At 34.0% G+C, this 9,481-nt stretch overlaps 1 long non-coding RNA gene across 1 annotated transcript; it reads left to right on the forward strand.

Annotated features, from left to right (window-relative positions):
- Window positions 1-6,122: 6,122 nt before the first annotated feature.
- Window positions 6,123-7,124, forward strand: LOC116127838. The gene is made up of 3 exons (XR_004127647.1): window positions 6,123-6,172; window positions 6,362-6,419; window positions 7,016-7,124. It is a non-coding gene; the product is annotated as an uncharacterized LOC116127838 (long non-coding RNA).
- Window positions 7,125-9,481: the final 2,357 nt, after the last annotated feature.

Raw genomic sequence — 9,481 nt, forward strand, 5'->3', positions numbered from 1 at the left:
AGGGTTTTTGGGAGAGTTAATTTTGCTCTTTAATTTGCAAAATTAACTTTTTGATAATTACTTTATTAAATCAAAACCCAATGACTCTTTATATAGGCAATCCCAAATAAGAATCCAATAAGGATTGTAAATCCTTAATTCCTATTTGGATTGGATTACAATCTTTTTAATTCCATTTGAATTGGATTGCAATCCTTGATATAAGGGATTAGAATATCTCTCAAAGATATTCTCCTTAAATATGAATCCTAATTAAATAAATATTCCTATTTATTTATTTCCTATATAAATACATATTCTAATTAAATAAATATTGCTATTTATTTAATCCATATATTTTTATATATATTTATCATATTTAATACATGAGCTTTAATATATATTTAATTAAATTAAATATATATTCTCTATATTAATTAAGATTAATATGATTCCAATTTTTCTAAAAATTCTCCCAATAAATTGGATAATGGCGTCAACCCTTTAGCAAAATTACCAAAGTGCCCTTTTCGCCCATAATGACAAAAATGCCCCTGGACTCTCAAATTATCGAAATGCCCTTTTCGGCCCAAGGACAAGATTTTCCTTCCATTTCCACTTCTCACTTAACTACCTTCTATGTGTGTGACCCAAAGGCTCTTCACTTTGTCGGCAGTGTCCTGATAACTAATTAAGCATCAAGTAATTAGTGTTTTCGTACACCAATCAAGATTAACCTCTAGCAAGGGATCATGATTCCCTGGTAAGTAAAGAATCAGTTATTTAGGCTTACCTTGTCTTTGATATGGTTACTGTGCAATTCGATCCGTTTCATCATCTTTTATCTCATTAAGGTTTGAGGTTCAAAATTAATGTCCACCTCAAAAGCTACCTTGACATGTTCTATATTTGGTTTTGAATCTGATGACTATTGGATTCAAGCACCAGCTCAATTTCACCGTGGCCATAGATTTGAGGTCGTAGTTCTTTGACCAAATATCTTGCTGAGATAAGATCTCCTGTAACTAGGAGTGATGAATCATTTGTTGATCCACCACAACCATAGTGTACTTCTCGATGTAACTAATCACCACCACTATGATAATCCCTAAAAGAGATGACGTTAGGCTAGTGTCAAATTGCATCGATATTTACACATGCTGCTCTGGCGATCTCAAGTCGAAGGACCACATGCACCCCCATCCTTAAGAGTATATATTCCACAGACACTGGGTTTACCATCTCATGTGGAATCTTTTGATGCGTTAGTTCAGTTTACTTGCACAAGCAAGCACCTAGGCGCCATGCGCCAAAGGTAATGCGTTGTGAGGCACATACCCCTTTAATTGATGGCTAGCCGTGCATGAAGGCACAGCCAAGGAGCCTTAGGATTGCCTAGTGGCGTGCGGCAATGTGCAACCAAGTGCAGCCACGTGCAGCAATGCGCAGCAATTTTAAACCTTTTTCACCTTCTGCATGGTAATTACAAAACATACCTATTACTTGTAATTATCGCATAAAAACCCAAACGAGTAATATTGACTCGCAAGCCTAGTCGAGCCGAGTTTACCTCGGCTTGACACTTATTACGAGTACTACTTGAGTCGAGCTCGAGTATTTAACAACTCGAGAGAGGCTCGACTCAACCAATAGTCCTAGTCGAGCTAGGGCAAGCTTGACCAGGTTTAAGGTTTTTACATCCCTACCATAGAGGTTGGATATAGTGCCCGGAGGCTAGATCTGGCTTACGACGATGGTGAGGCTGAATCTGATAAAAATCAAATTTAACCCTCTTTGGGCCAGTAGAGGCCAGATCCAATCTCTATGCAATTGTTAGAAACTTGATCTGGCCATGGGGTAGCCCGATGAGAAGGGAAGAAGAAGAGGGGGGAGAGAGTGAAAAGAAAGAAGGGAGGAAAGAGGAAAGGAAAAAAAAAGGCACAAAGTAGGGAAAAACCTAAGGTTTCTTATGAATGTTGAAAAGTCATAAATGTCCTTCTTTTAAAATGAGAATATTAATTTTAAAATGAAAGTCATAAATAAGTTAAATGTTTTGCACTTAAATAATATTTTTATAAAGAAGATTAAATTAATATAATCATTTTATGTTATCTTATAAAAGTAGTTGTGTTGTTGATTGACGTAAGAAAATTTTAATCAATAAGCAGACAATGATTGTAAGCATCTTGATTAAACATTATTAAAATTATCTCATAAAATTTGTGTTGCATAGGATAAACATAAAAACAAAGAGGAGAAGATGGAAAATTTAATCAATAAACAACAAACGAATGTTAATAAATACATAATGATCCATCCACTATCATTGAATAAAAGAAATTAGTTGAGAGAATAGCATGTTAAGACCATGGATAGAAAAGTTCAAGATTCTACCTCATGTCTCATCGATTCTCTTGCAGAGTATGATGCCTTGAAAAATTAGAATAGAAAAGTCTTATAGTTGTAAATTTTTTCTCTCTTCTGATTGATTCCACCTATTATTTAAAGTATAGTCTCTAATGAACTTCAAATTTGACTTTGCTGCCTCATGGCGCACCTCTAATAGTAGTCTCTAATAAACAACATAAAAACTGATCTTATAAATGAAGAAATTTTAACTAGAAAGGGATATGGACCTAATGTTTTTTTCTACAATACTTTAACCAATTGGTATTGCAAGAATAAAGAAGTTAACGAAGTTCTGATTATCAAGAGATGATTTTAGAAGGAATTAGGCCTAATGTGATTATATGAAACATTTTGTTAACTAGCATTTTTCTTAAAGCTAATGTAAAATATGCATGGAACTTAGTTGGTGAGATGCAACTTTATGGTGTTTTACTTGATTCTGGGACACATAGCATTTTCATTGATAAACTTTGCAAGAATGGACATATTTTGGAAGTAGTGGAAATGTTTCATACTTTAGTAAATAATAAGTTTGTAGTTGACCTCGATAGCTTGAATTCCCTCTTTGATGGATTATGTAAAACAGGGATATCCAAAATAGGTTGATAGCTATTTCAGAAATTTTCTCTCATTAAAAGCCTAGTGCCAAACATCGTTTTCAGAATCTTGTAATTGTTTTTAGAATTTAGTTTTGATGGATACCATTGTTTCCAAATTTTACAATCATATATGTTAATGTGTAATGTACGTTGTGGATAAGCTAATGTGTGGAATATTAGAATAGTATCATAAAGAGTTAAGGACATCAAGTCAACCCTTCTGAGGTTTATTATAATTTTGGATTCAGTAGAAAACCAGCTCAAAAGTCAAACCAAAAAGCACCTAAAGGTTGAAGGTGGATTTACATTTTTAACCTTCAGGGTGCTAAGTGAAATCATGAAGGTTGTTTATGAAATTTGTCAAAACATTTCTCTTTAATGCATTTGCATTTTGTGATAAACTTACTTTGGAAAAACACTCTTCATACATGGCTTTGAGATCTCTATTTCCTTCGTCTTCAATCTCTCAAAACCCTTTTTTAAAAGTTAATGTTTTATTTTTGTTAGCTCACTTACACAACCTCACGTCTTCAAGCTCCAAAAATGAAGTTTTGTATTCTTTGGAAAAACCCCTGGACCGATCCTCACTTGCTAAATTCCTCAAAGAAAATTGTCGATCAGGTAGCTTTACTCTAAATGAAGCATTGTACTTTTTTTATTACATGATTAATATGAAACCCATTTCTTCAATTTCATCATTCACTACTTTGTTTAGTGCACTAGCAAAGAAGAAGCATTACTATAAAGTGATTTCGCTTCATAAGCTATTGAATTCAAGGGGGTTGTCTCTGGATCTTATATCTTTGAATATTTTGATGAATTGCTTCTGTAATATTGAAAGGGTTTCTAATGGTTATGCGGCTTTTGGGGCGATTTTGAAGTTGGGTTTTAGCCCAAATACCGTGACATTTACTTGTTTGATTAAAGGTCTATGTGTAGAGAGAAGATTTGGAGTCAATGGAATTGTTTAAGCAAATGGTTACTATTGGTTGTAGGGCTAATGTGATCACTTGCAACACTTTGATTGGTGGATTGTGTGAAACAAGGAAGATAAGTGTTGCCATTAAGTTGCTTGAAGAGATGGTTAATGGGAATAAAGAATTTGGTGTTATTTGTAGGCCAGATGTTGTTACTTATAGCACTATAATTGATGGTCTTTGCAAGTCTGGATTGGTGAGAAGGCTAGACAACTATTTTTGGAACATATGATTCAGAGAGGTGTGGTTCCTAACATTTATACTTACACCATTTTAATAAATGGTTATTACTTGGCAGATAGAATTTGTGATGCAAGGGAGTTGTTTGATTCTATAACTAGAAAAGGGTATAGGCCTAATGTTGTGCTACACTACTTTAATCAATTGGTATTGCAAGAATAAAGAAGTCAATGAAGCTCTTAGTCTTTATCAAGAGATGATTTTAGAAGGAATTAGGCCTAATGTGATTACATATACCACCTTGTTAACTAGGTTTTTCCTTATAGCTAAGGTGAAAGATGCATGGAATTTAGTCCCTGATTCTTGGACATATAACATTTTCATTGATGGACTTTGCAAGAATGGATGTGTTTTGGAAGCAGTGGAAATTTTTAATGCTCTAGTGAATAATAAGTTTGTAGTTAGCATTGAAGGTTTGAATTCCCTCATTGATGGATTATGTAAAACAGGGAGATTCGAAACTGCTTAGGACCTATTTCAGAAATTTTCTCTTCATGGAAACCTGGTGCCAAATGTTGTAACATATAACATTTTGATCAATGGGCTGTGTAAAAATGGACAACTAGAAATGGCAAATGATTGTTGTCATATATAGAGGAAAAAGTTTGTGCTCTAAATGTAGTCACATTTAATACGCTTATGTTTGGTTTCCTAAAGAATAATGAGATGCCAAAATTTGTTGAACTCTTTCATAAGATGGCAGAGAAAAATGTGAAGCTAACTGAATGTACAATGTCCTTAGTCATGCAGTTACTAATGAAGGCCGAAAATTATTGTGAATGTTTGAACGAGCTTCCTCAATTTCCGGTCCAAAAGCAAAATTAGAGTTTATGTGATAAAACTTTAGTGAGTATTAGACTTTTTATGGAGCAGAGTCCTACAAAAGTTCATCCAACTGCGCAAATGCTTTATTTTGGTTATGGTAAGAAGAAGGTTCAACAAACACTTTCATCTATTAAGTAAACCCGACCCTTCAGCACACTTGAGAGAAATGCAGAGCAAACGAAGCAGAAGAATGGAACCAGAAGATCAAATCCTAGCGCCAAAAACCCGAGAAGAAGAAGACACAAAACATGGCTATGGCGGATACTAACGGAAATGCAGAAGCAACAGAGCCCAACTCTGCAGACTCGAGAGAGTCAAGTGACTCAGACTCAGACTCAAAAGATGAAGATGAAGCACAGCAAAAATTATCGAGTCCCAGCTCGCCAATGAGCCCTAACTATGAAGTCCATGTTAAAGTACGTTTTTATATCAATTTGAATATGAATTTCAATACCAGTTCTTGGATTTTTGTTTTTTGTAATAACATTGTTTTGCCTTTTTATTCTTTTTGTTGGTGGCATTAGTACATAAGGGTTTTGAGGAAAATGGGTGAGATTAAGAAGCTGAGACAAGCAAGAGAAGCTATGAATGAGATTTTTTCCATTGACTCCTGTTATGTGGCAACAGTGGGCTCGAGATGAAGCTTCTATTTTAACTAGGTATGTTTTAGTTTTTGTATTTTGTGTTCTTGTTATTAGTTTCATGATCAAATTTTGATCGCTTAGGGTTTATGGTTAACAAGAGAAAGTATAAAGAGAAAACTTAAATGGATTCATTTGAAAGGAGGAAGTGATTATCTTTTGGGGCATAAATGGTGAAAACAATGTTGAATTCAAGTTTATGTGACTTCTATCTACTGAGCCTTAGCTCAAATGTCAACTTAATTGAGTAAAAGAAATGAATTTTTGAGCTTTCTTCCTTTCTATTTTTTTCGGTATGTTGCAACTAGGAAGCAGTGATGGTTGACTTGAGAGGTTGGTTTTTGATAATTTGTAATTGTCTGATATTTTGTTTGTTTATAGATTTTGAGTTCCCTCTTGTCATTTCTTTTATGGATAGCCTACTTGCCCTCTTGCAAAACTCATTTCTCATAGTATAAGTATATTAGTTTCTCTAAAACATGAAGCTCAATGTTGAAAATCAGTAAGTGTACCTCTTGATGGCAGTTACCGCCAAAGCAAAAAAATAAAAGGGCGATCAGCTAAATTTTTAAGATTTTGATTTTTTCTTGTTCTGCATGACTGATACTATAGCTTTAGGTATACTTTGAGATTTTATCGCTTTGTCTAGCTGAAGGTAGTTTCTTGCTGATTCTCTACTTCAACATTGCAGACCTGAGGCATTTCTGGGGATTGAGAAGATTTATGAAAGAGGAGTTTCTGATTATCTGGTAGGTTTTTGTTATCATTTTGGATTTTGAATTACTTTATGTGTTGATTTATGGATTAAAACATAGTGATCTTAAGAATTTTCATTTGTGGTATTTTTAGTTATTTTCCTAAAAATAACTTTTTGGTAAAAAAATTCAACTTGCCAGATCTATGACTTTTAACTGGCTGAATTTTTCCAATAAGTAATTACTAATGACAAAATGGCTCATTAGTTTCATTTGTATGGTAAAGATGATTGCAGGCCTTGAAATTCAGAATGTATATCAATATTCTTACATTTGTGATGGTCTTTAAAGACACTTGGTTCCTTTTTGATGCATAATAATTTTTCCACCAAATTAGGCGATAGGATAAACTTTTTCAAACTTCTTGGGAATGGAAATCTATTTTTTTAAGTGGCAGTACATTTTGGAAGTTTTAATTGCATGTTGTAATCTTTTTCCCTACTTTTTATGGGAAATCAAGTTCTTGCTACTTTCAATCAAAATTTGCATATATGTGGAATCAGGGGATAAAAATATTAAATCCATTCTTTGGAGTTCCTTTAACTAAGTAGTTCTTTAAAATTGAATTACTAGAACTTGTTCTGGTGAAGTCTGTCTCACTTTGGTGTGACTGCTTGAGATTTGTGCAAGAATATGATCCATCTGTACATGAATTTTCACCTGATGGTATTGCAAAGGGAAGAAATCTCTTCGAGCATGCTATAACTGTTGCTGGTTTGCATGTTGCTGAAGGTAGTAAAATATGGGAAGCATAGAGGGAATTTGAGCAAGCCATTCTCCATACGATATATGAGACCAACATTAAAGTGATAATTTATAATATATATTTTAGAAACTTATTAGAATATGTGCCTAAAAGGGATGCATTCTATTAATCAATTTACTTGATTATTTAAAGACTTATTCCATCCTACTGGTTTGGTATTATGGTTAATAACACTTTTGTAGGTCTTCCTTTATATTTCCTAGAACCATGGCTCAAGTTGCATGCCCTGTTTATTTTAGAAACCTTTTTTCTTCTTTTCGTCATTATGTATAGTTCATAAATTTTGTTCTTTCATTTCCCTATGAAGTGCTATGTACCTAGAAAAAGTATCTGTTTTCAAAATTTATATTTGGAAAATTACTGCTCTTTTGCAGGAAAAAGAAAAACAGGTTCAACACATCCGAAGTATATTTCACCATCAGTTGTCTGTTCCCCTTGCTAACGTAAGGTCAACCCTTCTCACCTGCAAGTCTTGGGAGGTGGAACTGGGGATTGCTCTAGATGTTGAATCAGGTGATTTAGATAGGATTCCTTCTACTGTTGCCTCAACGTATCAAAAGGCATTGGAGATGTATAATGTTCGAGCTGATTTTGTAGAACAGATTACAAGGCAGGATATATCTGACCCCGAAAAATTTCAACAATTCACAGTATATAACATTTACTATCAGATATTGTTTCCTACATTAAGTGATCTGTGGCTTGATTATACTCGCTATTTGTATAAAACCTTGAAGGTTTCACTCATATTTTCTCTTTTCAATTCTTTGTGTTTCAGGTATTTGCAGGTTTGGCAATTAATCATCTCTTTTTCCCTTCAGGTAGGAAATATTGTGCGGGATGTTCATTCCAGGGCGAGGAAAAATTGTCCTTGGGTTGTGATCTTTGGATTCGATCTTTGCTTGCTTTGGAATGTTGTCGTGCGCTTGAGAAAGAGATATCTACCATAAGTTTCAGTTGTTGTTACCCTTCATCTGTTGCGAATTATGAGAGATTGTTATAAGTAGCTTAAGAGCAATGAAGTTTCACAAACTTTAGTGTTGTAATTTCATTATGCTCCTTTTACAAATATAGAGGTTTACTCTTATTGTTTAAAAAGATTTTCATATCATATTCAGGTCTTTGAGAATTCCCTTCTATGGAATTTTTCAACCATTGAGGAGGTAAAGATATTCTTTTCTCTCATTTGCAGGCTTGACTTACTACTTTTTGTAACTTGTTATTGTTTCATCTACATTTTATGCATTAAAGATCTTTGTTAATTGGGCCCTCTTTGTTTCAGTACCTAAACTTATTTCTCACTCAAGTGGATGGTTTGAGACGAAGAATCCTTTTGCCTGGAGCAGAACAGGATGAACTAAATTTTCCATTGATAAGGGAAAGCTTTCAGATTCGCATATGTATACTATTCATTTTTTCTCGTCAAAATTGTTTTTACTCGATGTCAAGAACTTGAGGCCTCTCAAGACATTTGTAGATGCTCTATTCATGGTGAATTTTGGATGAAGAAAATGTGGACCTTGTAGCTAGTCTACTCCTTCAGGGTCCAGGCTTAGATCTCTTATGAATATGTATCAAGTGCTTATACCCTTAGACTCTGAAGAAAAGTCTATTAATTTACTTCATTTAGTGTGCTGTTATAGTACCATTACGACCACTTTATGTAGAAATTACAGTGCATAGCTCTCGGTAATCCAAGATGGCTTTTGCTAATTTCTAGATTGTTACCTTTGTTAATTATTTTGTCATGGAATAGTGTCCTTTGCTAAAAAATTTCTCATTCAGCATTGGAGTTGCATGCATAAAAGATATCTTTATGGATCTGTGAATTTATAAAATTTGCATGTCATATTCAACTGGTACATCGTTGTTGTATAATGGCTGTCTTCAATATTTGTGTTTATAAACAATCAGCTTGATGTCTCTTTAGTGTACCATCGAAATTGTAGGCTCTGTATGATTGGATATATTATATGTACTTGAATACTTAACTGTGTAGTTTCTTCCTTTCAGTGCACATCAGATTACTTATCTCAGCGGATGAAGAATACAGATGGTTTGCTGCATTTGTATGCTTATTAGGCTCGTTTGGAGCTAAATTTGGCTGCAGCTCTGGGTGTTTGGGAGGGCCTGGTTAAGATTTGGTTTGGCCCATTCATCCTTTTCTCTTTCTTATCCTATATAGTTCAATATGATTGATTTAGGATTCATCTTTGTATTTTTTTCTGTATAATTTGCTTTTGTCTGTGCAGCAGGTCAATGTTGGAAGCTTGGCAAGGTTATATAGCTA

This window comes from Pistacia vera, unplaced genomic scaffold (assembly GCF_008641045.1).
Source record: "Pistacia vera cultivar Batoury unplaced genomic scaffold, PisVer_v2 Contig196, whole genome shotgun sequence".
Lineage (NCBI taxonomy): Eukaryota > Viridiplantae > Streptophyta > Magnoliopsida > Sapindales > Anacardiaceae > Pistacia > Pistacia vera.